General features: G+C 41.3%; 1 protein-coding gene across 1 annotated transcript in view; it reads left to right on the forward strand.

The window, feature by feature from the left end:
* Nucleotides 1-21,418, forward strand: part of SPATA5 (spermatogenesis associated 5) — a 188,936-nt gene that overhangs the window by 126,774 nt on the left and 40,744 nt on the right.

Consider the following 21,418-nt stretch of genomic DNA (forward strand, 5'->3'; position numbering starts at 1 on the left):
ATTAGCTTCCCCCCCACATTGTTTTCCTGGTTGTTTCTCTCTGATATCCTTATTTTGTTTTAGCTTCAGAGGATGAGAAAAACTTGCAGGAAATGTTTCTGCATGCATTTCTTCTGCCATGGAGGTGTATTTACCTCTGTTTCTTTGTAAATATCTGTACTGCTGTAATTGTTTCTTTTTCCACTTCATTTATACACAACTTTATAGACAGAAACCATTTTTAAAAGACCATTCTTTAAGAAATAGTTCCAAAATGTTTGATGTGTGTGAGACTTCACCTTTATGCTATGAAGCATAAAACATTTTGTCGAGATTTCTACCTGTTTGTGGGAACAATTTTAACAACACAGTCATGCTGCTTCTCCTTCATGTGGTGTTCTGCCTTTCTCATCACCTCAGAGGCAGCTACTTCATTCCAACAGCTCTCTGCCTGCCTTCTGGAGGTGACCAGGCTGGGATTGGGCAGTAAGAGAGGATAGGATGCACTAATGAGCTGGCCTTCACCTCATTGATAGCATTTGCTTATATAAATGACAGGGATAATTTAATTTTCCACTGAATGAAGCACAGACTTTCAACTACCCCTACAAGTCCATAGGTTTTGTGTGATTACCTTAATTCCTCAAGGAGAATTTTGTGCTCTGTGGTTGCCTACATGGCATAAAATTCCATTGTCATTAACAGGGAAAGGTCTGGCCTCACTTAGCCAAGAGAGAGTGTGAGCATACGTGTCACTGGAAACATTTGTTTTCCTTCTGTTTGTGGAATAGGGGAAGGCTTATTGCCAAGAGAGGAGCATCAAACATTGTTATAACGTCTTTTGATGTTTCTTGCTGGGTCTTAAATCATGCTCTGATGTTAATTAGTTTGGTGGGGTGTTGGGGTTTTTTTAATCATTTAATGACTCGAGTATATAAAATAATTTTCTTTGTCTACGCCAAAATATTGCAGACTGGTGAGATGCTACTTGAGGTTAGAGAGGCTATGTGAAAGCCAGGGTCTTACACCAAAAGTCACCTGGTAACAGGCAGAGCAAGTACAAATTCTTTAGCTGCTTTAGGATCTATAGTACCAAATGTTGATAGGAGCTGAAAAGTGTTTTCAGTAGCGCCTAGAGAACCAGAAGCTGCCCAAAGCAAAAGGTTAAGAGGTGGTACAGGGTTTGTGAAGCCCTGGCAGCTAATACCTGCTCTTGATAACTTTATTCTGAACCTTTCTACTATTTCTTTCTTGACTCAAATTTTCTTCTATCCTCAGAGCACCCTTTGTTTTCAGTTTCAGACTTCTTGTGACCTGTTTCAGAGTATTTGTGTTCAGTAAAATCTCTGTAAATAAGCCACTGCAGACAATGGCCTTTAAACAAAGAAGAATGGTGAAAAATAAACACCTATGAGGGCTGAATTGTGTACACAAAACAAAATAAGAATCATTGCAATTCTGCACTTTCATCTATATTTTAATAGAGAAAATACCAAATAAATAGGAATATTTCACCTATTTGATATCTTATCTAATGTTGTTACATTAGATTCTTGCCACCAGTCACTTCTTTTAAATAGGGTTTGTTTTGTGATTTGTTATATATTGTAATTCATTATCCACAGGCTAAAATTATTATGTAGGTAAGTGGTAAGAGGACAATTTTATTTGTGCTAAAGCACATAATGTTAAATGGTTCTGGGTTTTCTTACTTATTTACCTTGAGTTTGTAATGAAGCTGATGAGGTTAAATGTAAATGTTCCAATGGGGAAGAGCAGGAAATGATTAATGTAAACTAATCAAACTGATGCACTTAACAAACTATTGCATTTTTATAGTCAGTTAGAGATTTAAGGGCATAAATAACTTTAAGTATCTTTTTTTAATGGACAAACTAATTATGCTTTGAACTCCACTGACAGTAGTGGTGTGCAGGGTGATTATCTTGAAGACAGGTATCTATATTTACCCAGCTGAACCCCATTTCACTGTCATTCACTATCTGACACTTAAGGTATTTATGGTCATGACCCAGCAGTCTGGATTATCCTAGAGGTGATTTCTTTAGGCCCTGCCATTGCTTCAGGGAGACCTAATAGCAGCCTTCCAGTACCCTGAAGACAGCCTAGAAGAAAGCTGCAGAGACTGTTTACAAAGGCCTGCAGTGATAGGATGAGTTGCAATGGTTTGATATTAGAGGAGATTTAGATTGAAAGTTCTTTACCAGGAGGGTGGTGGAACACTGGAGCAGGTTGCCCAGGGAGGTGGTTGAGGCCCCAGTCCTGGAGCTATTCAAGGTCAGGCTCAACATGGCTCTGAGCAATCTGATCTAGTGGAGGATGACCCTGCTGACTGCAGGGGCGCTGGACTAGATGACCTTTAGAGATCTCTTCCAACCCAAACCGTTTTGTGATTCTGTGGTTCTTTCTCAATAGAGAGACAAAGCTCCTAATAGTTTTGTAGAAAACTTTTATCAAAGTGAACACATTCCTGAGAAACTTTGGGTTTGGTGAAATTAATGATTTAACTTGGGAGGCAACCTGTTGAGGAAAACAGTTACCATCATTAATCAGTTCAGTATTTCAAGATCTTGTTTATGGATGCTCAGTTTGGCAGGGAAATGTTTTGCCTTCACAAGGGGATTATGAATTTTGATTGTTTCTCTTAAAGTCTTCAAAAGCTTTTCCCTGTCTAACACTGTTCTGAGGGACTGGAAGAGAAGTGCTTTAAGTATAGCTAATTATTTACTTACATCATCAAAGGTAAGCAATACTTTTCCTTGGGGTGAGTATGTGACTCACAATACTTATCTGTATCAGTTACCTTTTCCTCCACTTACTATAACCTTTTAAATATTTTAAGTAGAGATAGTGGGATATGAACACTCTTCTGGAGCTCTCAGTGGGAATGTCAGCATGCTAGGAAAATACATAAAATAAACCTCAAAATAAGCCAAACTCCCAAAAACATTTGGGCATAAACTGTCAAAGGACTTAGATGCAGTTGGCAGCAGTGTGCAGAAGTGGGTATCTACCCACAATGCTGTGGCTGTAAACTGTATAAACTGTGGCCTCTGAAGAGTCTGTGGCGTCTGTCTCTGGAGGATGTATTTTATGACTGGCTGGAAATAAAAAGGTAGGCAGTGAGGAATGATGTGTTCCTGTTGCATTCTCTAGGCTTTTGACTACTGTTGGTGCAGCAAGTATCTGCCTAGAGGTGGAGCTGAGAAGATTTGGGGCAAGACCTTTGAGAATGAGCAGCACCAGGTGCACACACATTCAGTGAAGACATATGCTGCCAATTTGCCTGCTGTCTTCTGCTCAAAGGGATATTTATTTATTTTTAATCTTACAGACCTCATTTATATTAAATTCAAACAGAATAATGACAGAATTGGATGTATTTAGAGATACTAGTGTAAATACAGGATCAGCAATGGGGGTCATACAGACATTGTCCATTTAACACCATGTGTTAGTTCATGTGAAGGTACCACTATCTCATGTGACAATCTAATGAAGTCTATGGAGTCTCTCTCAGTCAGCTGATTCTGAAATATGGTGTCTTCATCAGGAAGGTAGGATGCCACCAGCATGCCTAGGTGTATGTGTTTTAGGATTGCTATAGGTAGTCCTGCTTATATTCAGAGCTGTCCAATTCCTTGTTAAATGGTTCAGTTACAGGCATCTTTGTAAATTACGATTTTTTGACCATTGGGACCATTGCCTGCTTCAAGCTTCCTTCATGTCAGCAAAAGACAGTTTTGTGTTTCTAAGGACAAAACTAATATGGGAATGTTCTCTGTAGTTTTTGGGTTTGCCTCTACTGATATTGTTTGAGGGTTTTTTTACCTGTGGAGCTCTTGAGGAGCCCTGTTCTGCCTTGTACACTAGACGAGAGACCTCAGACCGTTATGTGTGTACCTTCTGTTATCTTTGAGAAAGATCTGTCCTGATTGGGGTAAATTTTTCTTATGTTAAACCCTGATTTCTGCATGTACACTATAAGATTGATAGGGTTTGGCATTTAAGTTAAACATCTGTCATTAGTGTGATCTGTTCTGCTGTTGCTGACATTGTGGTTTTCTCAGTCGTATCGCTCAGAGGACTGAAAGTTGAGAGTGGGGCACCCAGAGGCATAGAAGAAGAGTGGAGAGCAGTGGCATCCGTGTAGCTGGGTATCAAGTGGCTAAACAAATTGGAGAGAGCTGATGTAGAAGTTGATACTGGTAAAATCAAGCAGATGGATCTTGTAAGTGGTACATTAAATGTCACATAGAATCTAGATTTCTCTGCATACTTATAAAATCAAAACAGAGCTGTGAAACCCAAAAGCACAATATAGTCTTCATTTTCCTCTGGTGAGTGGCCCACTTAATAGACCACTACTGCTTTATTGGCTCCAGTGGTAGATGTCTGCACTGATTTTTCACATAAAAATCTGTTATTATTCCACATAGTGGAGGTTTTTTTTGTACTATGCTTCCTTTTCTAAAAGTGAAATGAGAAAAATTCCCATAAATGTTGTACTGCTTTCCCCCAAACAGCGTTCATAATAGGAACGTTTTTCCTTTCTCTTTGTATAAAGCAAGTTGGGTGATTCTGGAAAATGTTGACCTAGTTCTTTCATATACCAAAAGAAAAGTGGGGGGAAAAAAAGGCACAGAAATTAACAAAGCAGTTAATATCCATATGGATCTCCTTGTGCATTTTTATATAGAAAACAGCATTATGTGCAATAGTAAATAGACTTTTAGTGTGCTGGGGATTTAGCCTCAGTTATTTGGCCACGTTCCCAAGTCCTGCTTTTGACGCTGTATCAGACTATACAGGGCTAACCCATCATTGGATGTTGTGTGTAAGTGATAGTAGAGACTTCAGAGTAACATGTTTAGACAGTAGGGAAGGTTGGGCATACTCCCTGGAGGACTTCTAGTGTGTGCTTATCAGAGGAATTTAAAGAATAGGCATTGTTACGCTGTTCTTTCAGAGTACTTTTCAGTTGCAGTTGTACAGATTGGGTCTGATGCACCAAATTGCTGTGCTTTCTTTTATGAACTTCTGTGCTAAGATACAAACCATGCTAATGTGGAATAACTTGAAACAATTTTTTCTTCCATTTTTTTTGCAAATAGTTCCCATGCCCAAAAAACTATCAAGAATAATTTCTAGAATTATCTGACCTTGGCTAGCCTGGATAGGAAAAGCTGGAGTTGATTTCTTACAAAACAACAGTTCAACTTTGTGTTAATAATTCTCTTTAATGTGGAAAAGACCTGATGCAGTTTCTTTATCTCACTGAAAGTTGTTGAAGTGTAGTTGAGATATCCAGGGCCATCTGACTCAAGAAAACTAAGTTTCATTTGCTTCTCATGTCAGGTAACTTTCTGAAGAACTTGCAGGATGTGTTTCCACCAGTTTCTGGTATCTGAGTAGAAACACCAGTGAGGCACCGCTTCTAAGGCTTTTACTTGCTTTTCTGACCAAAATGTTCTTAGCCTAAAATCTTCTCCAGAAAATGAAGGGACACAAAAGTCTGGGCAGCTCTAGCTGCTGGTGTTCATTTCCATTCACTGTCAAACTGCCGTGCTAATTTTGGCAGATCCTTTCCAGGACTGCTCGTGTGCCTGAAGCCTTTTGACATCCTTGGCTCTTTTGACACATCTTAATGGAAAATATTCTCTTTTCCTCCTTTTATTTATTTATATTTTTTTTTCCCTGTTTTCTTCTTGTTCCTTTGTTTTTCCCACTTTTCTCTTGTTTCCTCCTCCATGGTCTGGCTCCAACCCCAGGTGCTTTTTGTCTGTGACAGAAACAGTTTGTGCTGGTTTACGTTTTAGCTGCAGTTCCCGAGTAAGGAAGCTCTTTAACCTGGGCTGTAATTCCCTGGGGCAGAAGAGAACTGGTTGTAATCCTTGTGTGTTGATCACAGTGAGCTAGAGATGATTTCCGAATTCTGGAATTCCCTGCTTGCCTAAAGGACTCGGTGATGGGATTATGAGTAAGAGTCAACCACCCAGGTCTCAGGATTTTGAGGCTGTATAAACTTGCTGATTCTTGTCATTATGGAAAAGCCACTGGCCTCTCTTTAATTTCTGGGACTGGCCTCTGCTGCTGTAAATAGTAGCAAAGTGCCAGAAGACAACAGTGGAGCTGCACTGGTTTGCAGCAGCAGGCTGGGGCTCTTATGTCTTAATAAGTGTAAGAGTATGTTAGGTACAGTGATTCTCCCTTCTGGAAACTCCACAGTGAGGAAGCTGGGAAGGTAATGGAGGGGTGCTATGAATATGCTGTGGCAAGCTCTAAAAAAATATAAATCTCTATGGTCTGATTGATAGAGCTGATCTATCAGCACTCCAGTTGAGCTTAATGCATGCAAGTACTGTGTGGCACACGTGAGTAATAAATATATAAGCTGTATGTATTATTCAATCTCCCATTAAAGTGACTGCTGCCGTGGAAGAAGAGGGTTTTGTCTTCAAAAACCCCTGTGCATGATCCAGTTTCCCACTGTAAGAGCGAAAATCGTAGAGATTAACAGCTACTTTTCTACTTTATACATTTATAAATGTTGCCTGAGTGATATTCTCCCATCAGTTATAAATGGTATTTGAATAGCTTTCTTCTGAATTAATGCTCCGATGTTTAGAGTGTCCCGTGAAATCAAACCATCGTTTGGAGAGAGGTTTAAAAAGTGGAGTGGGTATTTTAAGAGTGTTGGAAAACGAGATTTGGAAATCTGGTCAGGTCTTCAATTTCATGGTTTTCCCTAAATATTTTACAGCTGTTTGTAGCCTCTTGTAACTGATTTTCATTAGTTTTATTGCTGCAGTCCATTCCTGCCAAGTTTGATGTAGACTCCAGCGCGCATGGGGGTTGGATTTGTGCAGGCAGTGAGTCTGTGCTAGGGCCATGTCAGTGCAGTTCCTGCCTATGGTTCCTAATGGGACCACTCATTAAACTCTCCTAGGAGCACTGAGAAATAAACTGCATCTATGTTACCTTTCAAATAATATATTGTAATTAATGTTAAATGACTCAGAGAATAATTTTCTTTGATAATCACACCATTATTTAACAATAATTCCTGTGGGTTTACTTTTAAGTAATTTCATGTGAGGACTGTATGTGCCCACAGGTACTGTTTAAAAGCTAGTTGGGTAATTAAACATTTTTGCTGTAATTGTTGCCTCTTACAGCTGCCTCTCTGAAATTCACAGGAATTAAAACCTGAAGGAAAAAAAAAGGACAGGAAATACATAATTGGGGGAGGGGGGTGTGTGTGTGTGAATCTTTTGGCATATTCCAATGGTCTGTCTCCATTTACAAGAAAATACAAACAGGAAGTTAAAGGGGTTGTTTCTGATATTCCTTGGAATGTGTTGAGTTTAGTTTTAGCCCTGTGAATAGTGACATCAGCTCCGTTGTGATAATTTAACATCCATTTAGTATACAGTCATTAATAGAAACATAAAAGTCCTTTTGTTTCAAGTTTATCAAGTCATAATTCAAAGCCAAGTGAGAAATAGTCCTTCATTTGGATAAATTCAGGTGTAGTTTTGTAGTGATAATTGAAAAGGTAGTCAAAAAGATTGTTTCTTACTTAGAGTAAGGTGTTTCTTGCTAATGGGTCAGAACCACTCTTCCCTGTGCTGAACCCCAGCTGCCTTAGGCTGTCCTTGCAGGAGAGGTGTTCCAGCCCCCTGATCATTTTTGTGGCCCTCCTCTGGATCTGCTCCATCAGGTCCTTCCTGTGTTGAGGGCTCCAGAGCTGGACACAGTACTCCAGGTAAGGTCTTACCAAAGCATAGTTGTAGAATCACCTCTCTCCATCTGCTGGCCATGCTTATGATGCAGCCTAGAATGTGATTTAGGGCATTAATAGTCTGAATTCAAGACAGAAAGGTGAATATGAGACAAGTACCAGTCTCTTCATAGATCTCCATAGACAGGGATGTGTCAACATGGGCTTTTGTCAAATTAAATTAAAAGCTGCAAGTGGTTGCATCACATTTGCAGCACATTACCTTTCACTGCTTTCCCAGGTGCAGACTTTTGGGTTACATAACCTTTCTCCCATCCCTCCCAGAGGTTTGGGATGGATGTTCCATTTATCTTTTCCCTCTGCCAGTCACTTTTCTTAGTTTCTATTCAGCCCCTCTGAACAGGTTTATGAGTATGGAACTGAGAAGAGCTCCTCTTGGGCAGGAGAGGGGAAGTGGATGCTTCATGGTGGAATTGGGGCAATTTATGTTTACCCTTTAAGTCCACAGAGAGAACTTCTTTTGAGGCTGTATTTGCTTTAATACAGTGTTTATTCAGAGTATCTTTGCACAAGCTGAGCTGGTGATGGTGACAGTTCTTCAGTGGGCTTCGGTATATGCCAGGTCTGGGTTTTGGTGATATGTGCAAACCTTCAGGGAACACCCAGGCAATTCTCCCAGCTTCTGTGATTGCTTTGATTCTGGCACTTGTCATAAGAGGAGCTGAATTTCCTGGCATAGACTTCCCATAGACTAATTTCTGCATACATATGCTATTGGTACCAGAAGATTATATCTTTGCATCCCCAGAAAGAAACTCTGATTTTTCCATCAGAGCAGCTTAAGTAAAATGAATTTCTGTTTGATCCTGCATATTCTGGCCTTCAGCCAAAGCATGGCTTTATAGCTTCAGAAACTTGAAGAATGAACATGAGTATGATTTTGAAAGCTAGAGAATATGTGGGAGGAAATTTCAATAATTCTGAAGCTCTTAGTGTTAAAATGTAGCTAGTAATGTGCAGTAGGATTTTTTTTTCTTAGGTTCTTTTGATAAATTCTAAGCCTAGAGCTCAGGAGTTGTCTATATTCAAAGGGCACCTGTTAGTATTTTCGTCTTGTTAGCAGAGGACTTTGAGTACTGATGTCCCTGTGAAGTAAGCTAGAGTAATCTAAATTTAAATGGCTCAATGAAGTTACTGCAATTTGCAAATGCTTTGGGCAATCCAGATCAATAGGGAACAGAGAAAGGTGTCTCTTTACACGCAGCATAGCCCTTGGGCAGTATCAAGCTCTGGGCATGCTGTTCCTAAACTGTATCCTGAGCTATGCTATTGTCTGGCTTAAAGGATAGGTTGCATGCTTACATGACACCTTGAGAGTAATACCACAGACAGATGGAGTACTCAGATGGTTATGTTTAAATTGACTGCAGTTCAAATCTATTTCTAAACAGTGATTAGAGCCCAAGATAAATCTAGTACTTCAAAGTGACTCCAAAGCAAGTCACTTGATAAGCTTTCAGGATCAAACACCACTGACTTCTGGTAAAGCCTTAGCTACAAATACTGAAGATATTTCCCATTTCCACTTTGCAAATGGGCAATAACTCAGCAGTGAAGTTTGCTAGGAAAAAAAACCAATGAGTCTTAAATGATGGTGCAATCAAGTATTTTTTTGACTCGACTAATACATTACAGTTGCCAGTGCTGAAGAGTGGGATTCTGTGACACTGGCAAGAGGATGGAACTGAAATGCCTTCTTGTGAGATTAGCTGAGAAAATGCCAAGCTCAGGCAGTAACTTAAGTATTTAAGTTTTAAGATTTCTGAAGGCTTCCAAAATTTGCATTCCATAAGGAGAATAAGCTTTTTCAGTTAGAAAGCTGACAGCTATTTGGACACCTGCAAATGAAAAAAACTCCCACAACACTTAACAAGACAGCCTACCTGAAAAACAAATTTCTTAGAAGCTTAGCATGGCTTGTCTTGGTCCTTTCTGCCTGACAGCTTCATAACTGGCACAATGAATGCAGCTTTACAGACTACAGTTGGTTTGTGTATGTAAAAGTTGTGAGCATTATGGAAATTAAATGTTTAAACATTGCCCTGCAGGGGAAGAAAACAATTTCTATAAATTATGGCACAAGTAATTGCAGTATAAAAAATGAGATACATTGATGACCTTATCAAAGAAGCATATGCAAGTGTTGAAAAGGTGATAGGAAAACACTTTACCAGTGTACATTTGTATGCTTCAGGAGGCCTACTAAGGTAAAAGCCAAATCTTTATAACAAAGAGGAAAGAAGAATAAGCAATGATAATACTTACACAGCTAAGCAGTGCAGTAATCAATTGATCTTAGTAAATAATTGATCTACAAGTAGGTGTCATCATAAAGCTCACACCATGAAGGGAAGGACTTAATACAAAGGCATAAACCAGGGCAAGCAATAGATAAGTACAGCTCAGGAAATGAAAAAAAAAGTATTAGTAAAAGTAATTGAATATTTTAAGTATGGAGTCAGTAGAAAAAGTGTATTTGGGGAGGGGGAAAAAAAGGAAAAAAAAACCAAAACCAAAGAGGAGGAATTAAAGATGGCCTGAACTACTCTAGTACATAGCATGTTCTTCTTATTGTTGGTAGAAGAGTCTTGTCCTATGCTGTTTCAGGCAGAAAAAGGGGATCAGTTAAAGTTCAGTGGAATAGAAGATCATGTACTGATCAGATTTAATCCCCACCATAATTCAACAAAACACTCATTTGAAACGCCTCTCCCAGTGTTTTATGCTCACAGATTTAAAGATAATATGTGACTGTGTCCATCAGGATTGAGTCTGTAACATCTTGAAATGACAGAGTATGATAAGAGAAGTAATTGCCTCATCAAGGCTTTAGGTCAAGGTGCAGCTTGATTGAAGTACAGATTGACAGGATGAATACTCCTTTATGCAGACAGTGGTAGAGGCGCAATCTTTTGCCTCTCCTATTTGGAGCCACTGCTCATTTAAGTAGAAAAGAATGGGAGAGAAAAAGTTGACTCTGGTAGAACATGCATTATGTTGCTTAACAGAAACCACAGCCAGGTTGTTTTGCAGGTAACCTAGATCCAACAGACACTTGTGAACAAAAGAAATAAGAAAAAAACCAGAAGGTATGCTAAAAACCAAGCAGACATAATGGGAACCACAGTAATTTTTGACTCCGGTAACACGATACAAAAACAAGCTATAGGCAAAACAGGCATCTTCGCATTGCATGGCAGTAAGGTGTGAACAGACAAGGTGTCCAGAAAGAAGTAGTGCTACACACCAGTGAGACAGTATGAAGAAGATTTAGGTGTTGATATTCTACAATTCAAAACTGATCTATGAGTCTTCCACTGAAATTTTGTTTCCACCTTAACAGTTGGATGTGAAAGCTGGAAATCTACCAAAGGTACAGACAGACGTCTAAAAGCTTTTGAAAGTAAATGCCTTGGGGAAATAGTAGGTATTAAATGGAATGAATTTATAACAAATACTTAGATTCATCAGGGAGTTGAACAAGACTTAATCTCCTAAATTATCCAGAAATGAAGATGGAAATATCTAGGATATGTGGTAAGAATGAACCCAGATCTGATGCCAGACTGTCTGCCATGGCAGGAATGCCTTCAGGCTGACTGTAGAAGATGTAAAAGGGGCTGACCAAAAGAATTCCTCCATTGAAAAGTGCTTAGAGATGGAAACACTAGGATTAACTTCACAAAGTGGGGGACAGTCAAAGAGAAAGCCAGATGGACAATAATCAGTGGAGTCTCAAATGTGTTTGGAGGAACTCTTGCCAGTGTAGGGGAAAAAAATGTGAGTTGGATGGCACCAAAGGTTTTGATCTAATATTTTATGTCTATTAGGGGCTATAAACACTTGCCAGACCTGTAAAATGATTTTAAGACTTTTATCAGCACCACTCCAGGCCTAATGACTAGAAGGTACATATTTTAATCCCACAGTCCAAGCTCGATCTGTCACTGGAAACTGGCAGCTGCAGTAAGCTCTGTAATTTATGTAAACTCAGCACCACCCACAAGTTTCTAAGATCAACACACAAAGTGGTTTCTGCCGGTATGAGGGAGAAAACCACCAGGTTGTCTTCCTGCATCCGGGTGGAGGAAGTCAGTGATTGTCTGCTTGCAATAATAAGAGAAGGCATGTCTGCCAGGGCCTTTTCTTCAAGCAGAGTATCTTGGCTTCTGACCCAGCCAGTGAACTGCTGTTCTTAATTAGCCTGTGTCTTGACTATATTAACATCCTGGCATCTAGCTGTCTGGGATTTTGTAGTCAGGCATGCAGTTCCTCAGTGTTACCCACATACATCTCTGGAACTGTGTCACCTGTGCTGCTATTCTGGTGTCATCCTAGGTGACCACATCGGTCTGTTCGCAAAAAGTCTTTCAGTGAACACATGTGGCTGTTCCCAGAAAGTCGTCTTCCCTGATGTGCTCACCTGGCCCCAGAAAGGCCCCTTAGCTGTGTTGCAGTGTTTGAAGGCTCATGTTGCCTGTCTGCTGCTAGATGCCTAGCATCAAGCAGTGCTTCACTGAGCAAGCACCACTTTACAGCTGCTGATTAGAGGCCTCTTTCCTACTGTATCTGTTTTGTTGGGTTTTATTTCCTCAATTTGTAACTAAAATTGATTGAGTCTAATTTTTGAAAGGGGGGAGAGTGCTTCATTGGTGTTCAGACATCTGGACTGCTGGGTAGTGAGTTAAAAGCCTATGTAGTGTGTCTTCTGGTTGTTCCTAAATACAAAGCACGGCTCGGATTCGGTGGCCTGGGCAGAGGCATCCTGTGCTGTTTGTTCTGCTCAGCAGGCTCCTGCCTGGCCTCCAGCTATCCCCTTGGCAGGGAGAAAGCCTCATTAGCAACACCTGCCAGCCTCAGGGAGATATCTGATGAACCTTAGCTTGTCTCAAATGGTGTTGGCAACTGCACTGTACCCAGTATGTGTTGGTTACAAAAGGGCTGTACCTCCCAAAGAGAGGGGTTTAAATCAGGATTTAGTTGTTTGACTCCCAGTCTCTGGAATATAAACCTCATCACCTGAGTTTCTGATTTCAAGTACAAATGAGTAGTATTTCATATATTGTGATTTGATTCTCTTTACAAGTTCAATGACTTTTCCTTTAGCTAAAAATTATTGTGACTACTATCTGCTTCGTTGCTTCAAATGCTCTTGCAGAGCCATGGTAGTAAAATAACATCTTTCAAATAATGAAAACCAGAAACTTTTGTGTTGTGGGGGTTTTTATTAGTGGGTTTTTTTTCTGCCACGTGTTGGCTGTACTGATGGAAAGTCATTGATTTCCTTTTGAAACTGTTTCTGAATTGCTTCCTTGATGCTGCCCATCTCTTCTTTCTTTAGAAGCAGCTTGTTTCACGTACCTGGTTTATTCCATGCACATTTCTTTTATGCTCTGTCTGTAGTTTGTTAGACAAATCTGTAAAATTTTGCCACAAGCCAGGTAAATACATCAAGGGTAGACACTGAAGTAACCAGGTATCAACAATGCAGAAAGTGATGTGACAAAAGGTTGTATAAAATGGATCGTGCAGCTTCACGAATACATCTTCTTGTGTGCAGCACATTTTTACTGAGGTATTCATTCTTGAGAAGAGTTCAGGGCGTGTCCTGTTAATGGATCCTATGAAAACAGAACATAGGAGATCAAAAGCTGTTACAAGGAAGGTCCTGATGAAGCTGACCTGCTGTGGATTTTTGTCGTTTGAAGCTAAGTTATCTCTGTGAAAAGAATCTCATCCCGTGCTGGTAATTTAATCAGTCAGAGCAATGATAGTGTAAAGGCATAGCTTATGTATGGAAAATATTGTGTTATGTGGTAGATCTTTGTTACAGCATTTGAAATCTTCTGAGGAGAATTGTAGTATTTTGGCAGGAGCTCAAAATTCCCTTTCCTACAAGGAACAGGTTTGGTAATGTGTGTTTTTTCTCTAACGTGTCATTTTGAGGTTACATGGTAACATCTGTCAGAGCTATGCTAACCTCTGTCATCTGGCTGTTATAATTGTGGTATTTTCCTTCCTTTTCCTTCTCTTTCCTCTCCTTTATGCTTTCCCTTTCTCCTCCCTCTGAAGGGAAAAAACAAAACAAAACAAAACCCCAAAAAACAACAAACCAACAAAACCCATCTCCTTTTATACTGAAACTTCAGGTGGAATGAAGTGGTTATAAAAGCATCTGTCAACACAGGACTAGTTTGCCAAGCTAAGTATTTGGGTTGGAAGTCATGCCTTCCCAACTGCTTGAAAACAGGAAGTATCTCTGTTAAGTGATGGATAGCTCTACTTTGCTGAGAGGAAGAAAAGGCTTTTTTTTTTTCTTTTCTGCCTTTTTTTTTTTTTTTTTGCCTCTGGGCTAATAAATGAGTTCTGCAGTTCTGTTCCATGTATGGAAAGACTCCTAGAGAGTGGGGTGCACACGGCTCTGGGTGCGTATGTGTGTGTGAGATTGTACAAGCTAAAAAAAAAAAACCACCACCCAAAAACAACCCCAAACCCAACAATCCACTTTGTACATGAGCATTCCTTGTCAGAAGCCAGCCCAGGCACATCTTATCCCAGTGATTCCTGTAAAGCTCTCAAAATCTGTCAGAAACAGCCTGCAGGATTGCAACGGCTACTGGGTGATTAATTGCCAAAAGAGTCTGGTTCCAGTTCCATTACATGTAATTGTTATCTTTTCTAAAAGGGGTTCTTTTATTAAACACCCAACAACACACACAGCACCACCCCACCCCACCCCACCCCCCCCCCAAAAAAAAAGGGAAAAAAAAAAAGGAAAAGGGAAAAAAAAAGAACTGGAATTCCTGAGGTTTTGCACCTCTTAGACAGGAGCATGGAGGACTTTCTTATGTAAACATGCACTGAAGAGGGTGTGTTACGTTGTTTATTAGCTGGTGATAGATACTTTCCCCCCCCCCCTCTCTTCAGTTAATTTTAAATTTACTAAAAATAATTTTATTAGAAATGGGGGAGGAAGAGGTGCATAGCACCTAGAGAAGAGGGGGGAGTTCTAGTGCCTTCTCCACATCAAAGCCTCTCTGCTGCCCAGCAAGTGGCAAAGGGCTGGATTGCCCCTGCTCCTTACTAAAATTTCAGGAAAGCAGCCCCAAATTGTGATGTCCTCTGCCCACCGTTGTGTTAAGACTGATTGGACATGGGGAGAGAACAAGGTCTGATGTCTGAAAACCACCTTGCAAAGGAAGCCGGCGTTGCAGCTGTGAGCCGAGACTGCCACTCAATGCAGGTGCAGGGAGGAGACAGTGCAGCTGCAGTCCAACAAGCTGAGAAAGGACAGTTGAGCGCTGTTTTTTGCAGTTTGTGGCTTGAAACTCTGTGTTTGAGTATCCCAAAAGTATGGGCAGATTGTGTAGAATCTGCTAAACTGCTTCATTTATTTCTGAGACCATCTTCACAAAGCAGAGGGTAGCAGAGCCTGATTGCCTGTTGGGTGCCTCCATGTCTTTGAATACGTGGAAGAGGCTTGGTCTGGAGCCAAATGTCTGTGGTGCCAAACTGGAGTATCTGGAATCTAATCAGTAGGGTTGCTTGGATTTGCACTTCTTTAACTGTGTTAAAAATGTGCTGTGTTACTGACAGGTTTAGACTTTCATAGATGGAGGCCTGGTCAAAGCTTGGCTCCCAGTGAACGCTGCACTAATTTGTGCCAACTAGCCAATTTAACTGTAGAGATATCAGGGAAGAAAGGCATGGAGATACTGGTTCTGCAGCTGCAGAGTATCTGCCTGCAGATATTTCTGCCAGGAGAAGTGATTGAAACTTGGTTTCTTGAGATATTTTAATCCTATCTGAACAAAACCACATAAGAAACGTGCTCTGGTATTGTCTGCATGGGCCAAGGAGCACCTTGTTCTTCACAGTTATGTTTACATGGTTTCATTGCTGCAGTGAAACAAGTCTCCTCAAGTCTTTTTTCTCCACAATTCCCCTTGAATTAGCTATATTAATCAAACTCAGTGGCAGGACTGGGATCTGCAGTGGCTGGGACAGTGATACTACTCTGATTTTAAAAATGGGAAAATGTAGTTGCATGCAGCTTTGTGCAGATTTGGAAGTAGAGCTCCGTTTCTTTGCAGGGTTTTTCTCCTTTTGTATCCCCAAGCAGTTTCTTTAGATGGTGGAGGGGTGGTGACCCTGGCTGCCATCTAGTGTGGGAAGGACCACTGGAGGTGAGCTTAAGAGGAGGCAGGAGAGCAGATTAGCCTCTTCCCTGAGCTGCATAGGCAAGATAAGGCAGCTGAATAATCACTTGGCGCTACATGGTGCCCCCAAAGGCACAGGCACAGCTACCTCCAGCCTAGGGCAGGCCAAAATCCCATGGCTTGGCAGCGAGGCAAGGGCTGTGGTGCAGATGCCAGACTTGAGGCAGCACTGTGGGTGCTGGGGCATACAAGCCAGCCATGTGGTGAGCACCGTGGGGTGGTAATGTGGTGGTAGTGGTTAAGGACTCAGCCCACAGTGGGACCTCATCCATGTATGACAGCAGATGTCAGGGGAAGAAAATGAAATCAAAAGTGGTTCTGAATGCCTTGGCCATGTGGAGGCTCAGTATGCTTTCACATCAATTCTGGAAGGTTGTGCTTCCTTGAAGCACTTTTAGCATTGCTTATTTATAACGTAGTTATTTAAGTAATGCTCATATCTGCTTAAAATCACCACCATAAGGGAAATGAATGAGTTGCTGTGAAACATGCAGAAGCAGAGTATGTCACTCAAGCAAGTCACACCTGTGGTTCCTCTTTAGTCAAGGCAGTTCTTCCTCTGGGTTTCATTTTATAAGGAAGGATGAATTTGTTGTTTTTCTGCATACTAGAACTATAGGGTGGACTCTGTTTCACTGTGGGAGTGATCATAGTGATAGCTGAAGGTGTTAGCTCCTCTTGGTATCCAACAAAGGGAGGAATTTCAGGAGATACATTGAATTCCATGGAAAAGTCAATGAGATGAATTGGAAATGAGTAAAAATCAGTTGTTGAAGGAAAGGAATTAACTAATGGTAGTACACCTGGAGGATAAGCAGACTGAGCAGATGAATCCTACACAAGCAGGAGCATTTGACTGCTTAGCAGTGGAGGACAAATTACTGCACTTTTATTTTTCAGATGGTTAACTCTCCATATCACTTCATCTTGCTTTGGACTCAGATGTTATGAACTGTTGAAGTTTGCTGTTTGTCGGCATATCGAATCACGTGTTCGCTCTCTGCCTTTAATTAGCACTCAGGCTAATGCCTGAGTAAAATGTTGCTGCTGTGCTCACTGCTGCTCGCTAGTGCATTCTTCCTGAACACCTGCTGTCAAACCTATCATGTCCTTTCTTGTCAACTTGCACAATGCTCCAGGTCTTGAGCAAGACAGAAGGGTTCTACAGCCTGAGTTTTAGAAATCTATGTGGAAGGCAAAGTCTTTGCACAGGGACTGATGATAGGAGACTGCAGCCTTTGATAGGAGCGAATTTTCCAATGATACCTAATAAAGTTATGTTTGAGAATGCAGATTTTGAAGTAGTGGTTGTCCTACAGGCTAAAGAAGCAAACTGCTCCACCCTGAGAGGAATTATAAGTGTTGTGTAATGACAACAGGGAGTAATCTGCACAGATCTTGGGAGAAGTACAAGGGTGGTGACCAGCAAACAAGTCATCAAAGAGGGGAACTGGCTAGAGATGTTGGCATGTGCTGATGGTGGTGACAGACATTGGCACAGAAGGAAGAAGGTGGGGAGAAGGAAGAGTGTGAGGAAAGGGGCTCTTGGCAAGAAAAAAGTGGTATCGCTTGACTCAGGAGCCTGTAATTACATGACTGCAGCCATGTGACACAGCAAATAAGTGTGTCACCTGGAGCAGAGGAAGCTGAGGTTGCCTGCTGAGGCAACCCATGCCAGATGGAAGGGGAATAAAAACTTTATGGAAGAATAAAACTGAGCTCTCTGCTGGGCTGTGGGTTTTAAGTCCTTAATAGTGACACTCTAAATCTGTCTTTTCCCTTCAGCACCTTCTCATTTTGGTAGTTATTCCATGGCTGCAAAAAGCCTCCGGTAGCCTGTCTAGCAAACAGGATGGATGAGTTTCCTGTACATGAAGCTTTCAAAGATCCTAAAACACCGAGTGCTTCCTGGTCTGTTGTGTTGGAAGCATGACTTGCTCTGGCACAGAATGGGAATGAACATACCGGGCACCAAGGTGAGCCTGAAAAGCGTAGGAGAAGCACCTTTATGGGAGCTGATTTCACTCCTGCAAGAGATAAAGGTGACGGCACAAGAAAACCCTTTCATAGTTTTAACAAACTCACTTCCTTAGCCTTTTACCTTAATAGTTTCCATGTTTGCATCTGCCCCAGTGTGGGCAGAACCATTGAAAGGATCTCACAAACGGTTTCTGCTTGCACAGTCTGCAGGAGGAAGGAGTATGGCTGACTTTAAAATGCTTGAGATATGTTCAGACACTGTAGTGGTGAAAGTAAAAATATTTGCATTGCCAAATTAGATTACAAGATACAGAGCAGCTCTCGTGTTCGGGAGCCTGGGTAAGTAGGGACCACAACCGGGGCTCATAAACTGCAATTGTTAATTTAAATTGGAAGGAATTAATTGCAAAGGAAACAGATTATTCTGTTTCTATTTCCAGTCTTCTCGTTTTCATCTGTGGTCTAATCCCAGTGGCCTCCAAAGGCAGGATTAAACGTTTAGTTGCATATTTTAGGTCCTGCATTAAAAGAAATGTATTTGCCTGACAGGAAATGTCTCAAATTTGGTATAAAAATCTGTTCCTGCTTGTGGAGATTCATTGCAGCAGGGAACATGCAGTAACATTGATTCTCCAGATGAACTTGGTTACCTGCTGACCATATTTGCTGTCTCTTACACGCCTCAATATGCTGTTTACTGGACAGCTTACGTTTGGCTATGCAGCCTACAATTTGGTAATGAAATTCTTGTCAGTTTGTCACTTTTTACAAATTTGTTATTATTATTTGTATTTTTTCTAATGCCACGTTAACTTTTGTGCTGTTTGTGTATGATATTTTGTTATAAGATCCGATTAGGAGTTATTTTGATGGGTTAGGCATGGCTGGAGAAGTACATCAGTAGGAGGAAAATTAGCAAAGCCCTAAGGTTAATTCTAGTCCATTCTTAACAGGAACCACAAATATTTACCTGGCTTTACTTATCTAAGTTTTCTTTCATGAAGTAATTATCTTCATAACTGCACACAAAATACACATTTTTGAACAAGCTATCTCTTCCAATAATATATTTTGAAGTATATTTCAATGACCAAAGAACTGGAGCATTTCTTTGTGAAAAGGGAGCAGTTTTTAATTGAGATGTGTTCTGGATATTGATGATACTGTGTACTACATTATCCCACTTTCCTAGTGCTCCCCTGAAGAATATTTATCTGTGTACCACTAGGAACTTCCAGTGCATGTGCACTTAGACCCCTTTCATAACTGTTGTGGTAGCAAAACAAAAAATCACATAAACTTGCAAAAGCATTGCTTAATGGTATGAAGGATTCTGGTTTCTACCAAAACCCCAATTACTTAATTTTGTGCCCTTCCTGGCCTACATAAATTATGCAACCCTCACATCTCAACATCAGTGAATTATGTAGCTCTGCACACACATCAATTAATTTTGGCCCCATCAACTTCCCACCTTCTGTGTGCTCTTAGCCTCAAATCAGTTCTGCATCTCCCAGCCACGAGCAGTTAATTTTGTACTCCCGGCAGCTCATATCTGCCTGAACCTGCAGCCCAGCTTCAACTCTTCACCCTCCCCCACCTGCCTCTTCTCCTGCATGGCAAAGCCACTGCCTTCTCCTGCCGATTTCCTCCTCCTCCTCCAGCTCAGCAGTGAGGATCAGTCTGGGTGCCTTGACCTTCTGCCTCACCAATGGGTCAGCACCGGATCCCAGTGCACTCCACGGGTGGCGGTGCTGGTCCAAAGGTGACCTTGGTGTTTTTATAGCTCTGCTTGCAAACTTCTAAGTGCAGATTGCAAGACTGAAGCTCTGTCTTCTGGAATGGCCTGTGAAAGCCATGTGCTTGGAGCAACCACTGCCAAAACCCTTTTTCATGGGGAAGCCTGCATCATGCAACACCGCACCGAGAAGAGAAATAGCTTCTAGGTCTGTAAGAAAAGTGGCATTGAGGAAAAAGGTGGTGCTGGCAGCAGTAGAACTATGCATGAGCTGGGCCTTCGTGTTAGGGCTGACACTACTGTTGCAGGTGTCCACATCAAATACCACAGTAGGCTTCTCTAAGCAACTCAAAAAGAGCTCATTTTCCTCCAGAGGAAACTTCAGTGTGCAAAAACATCAGGAGGGGTATCTTGTTCCCTTATTGCTAACCTCTACGTGCAGCTCAGTTCTGAGTCCTGAAATATTTTGGCCGAAGAGGAAAAATATCACCATGAGAAGTATGTGCAGAGAACAAAAGCCTGAGAGAGCAACACAATGTCCTGCAAACGAGAATGGCCTCGATTGCCTTCAGCCCAATGAACAGCAGAGCAGCTCTGTAGCCCACCTATGGCCTCTCACTGGGGATTTGTCTTCCAGTAACACAGAACGGGTCAAGGCAGGCCTCTTCCTCACTCTCTCCTTCTGCTTTTAGTTCCTCAGGAGCATTGAGGGGAGGAGGCTGGTGCCTTGCCAAAGGGACAAAGGTGGTGACAGCAGAGTAGGGAGCAATGGGGCTGTTCCCAGGGTCACTCATTTCCCATCTGGTTGGACTGTCAGGAGGGCTGGTGGAGACCAGCTCTGAGTTCAATCTGCTTTTCTCTCGGGGGGTGGGGGGAGGATGGAGGGAATCTGACTCTTCTCTCAAGTGAGGTTACAGAATATTTTCTCTCCTCTCTTTTTGTCTGTGTCTATTTAAGCAGCAAGCCCTGCAGAGACTGACTTGTGCTTTTTTTGTACAGTTCCCAGCACATCTGGCCGTCTTGGATAAGGTCCCTAGGCTTGATTGTAGCAAAAAGTAACGATAGCGTGTTTAAAACTTGGGCCTCCAACTATGGCTATATATAAAAGGCAAAGCATTTGGGACGAACTGGAGGAAATACAAGTTTTATGAACGGAGCAAAAAACATATATGCACTCTTTTACATCTGCAGTTGTGCTTTGCAAGCATGGCTGCTCCGTTGTGGTAAAAGACTGAACCACAGAACTGAAAGCCGATGCAACTCAGGGGAGTGCTTGCTCCCAGCTGACTGGCATCAAGCTTTTTTCTTGTCCCACTTGCACAACAGCCATGGTCACTCAGCAGAGTGAGGCTAAGCTTGCTCTAGAAAACATTCTAATTAGCAAAGCGTACTGATGAAACCTGCCTTGATTTAAGAGGCACACACCATACTCATGTGAACATTTCTTGTTTCTTCTAAATAATAGAATTAGCTATGGGCACTTCCTTAAGAGCACACAGAACAGTATAATTCCTCTCCCTCCAAGCCTAGTCTTGAAACATGCAAATTTCTCTTTCAAGTGTGTTGGCAATAAAATGGCAGTATCTTGATACACATGTGATTTAGAGACTGAAGTACTGCTGGTTGAGTTATCGTCAGTGGGATGAGTTCTTTGATGAATATATCAAGAGTTCTGTG

Source organism: Dryobates pubescens, chromosome 24 (genome assembly GCF_014839835.1).
Source record: "Dryobates pubescens isolate bDryPub1 chromosome 24, bDryPub1.pri, whole genome shotgun sequence".
Taxonomy (NCBI): Eukaryota; Metazoa; Chordata; class Aves; order Piciformes; family Picidae; genus Dryobates; species Dryobates pubescens.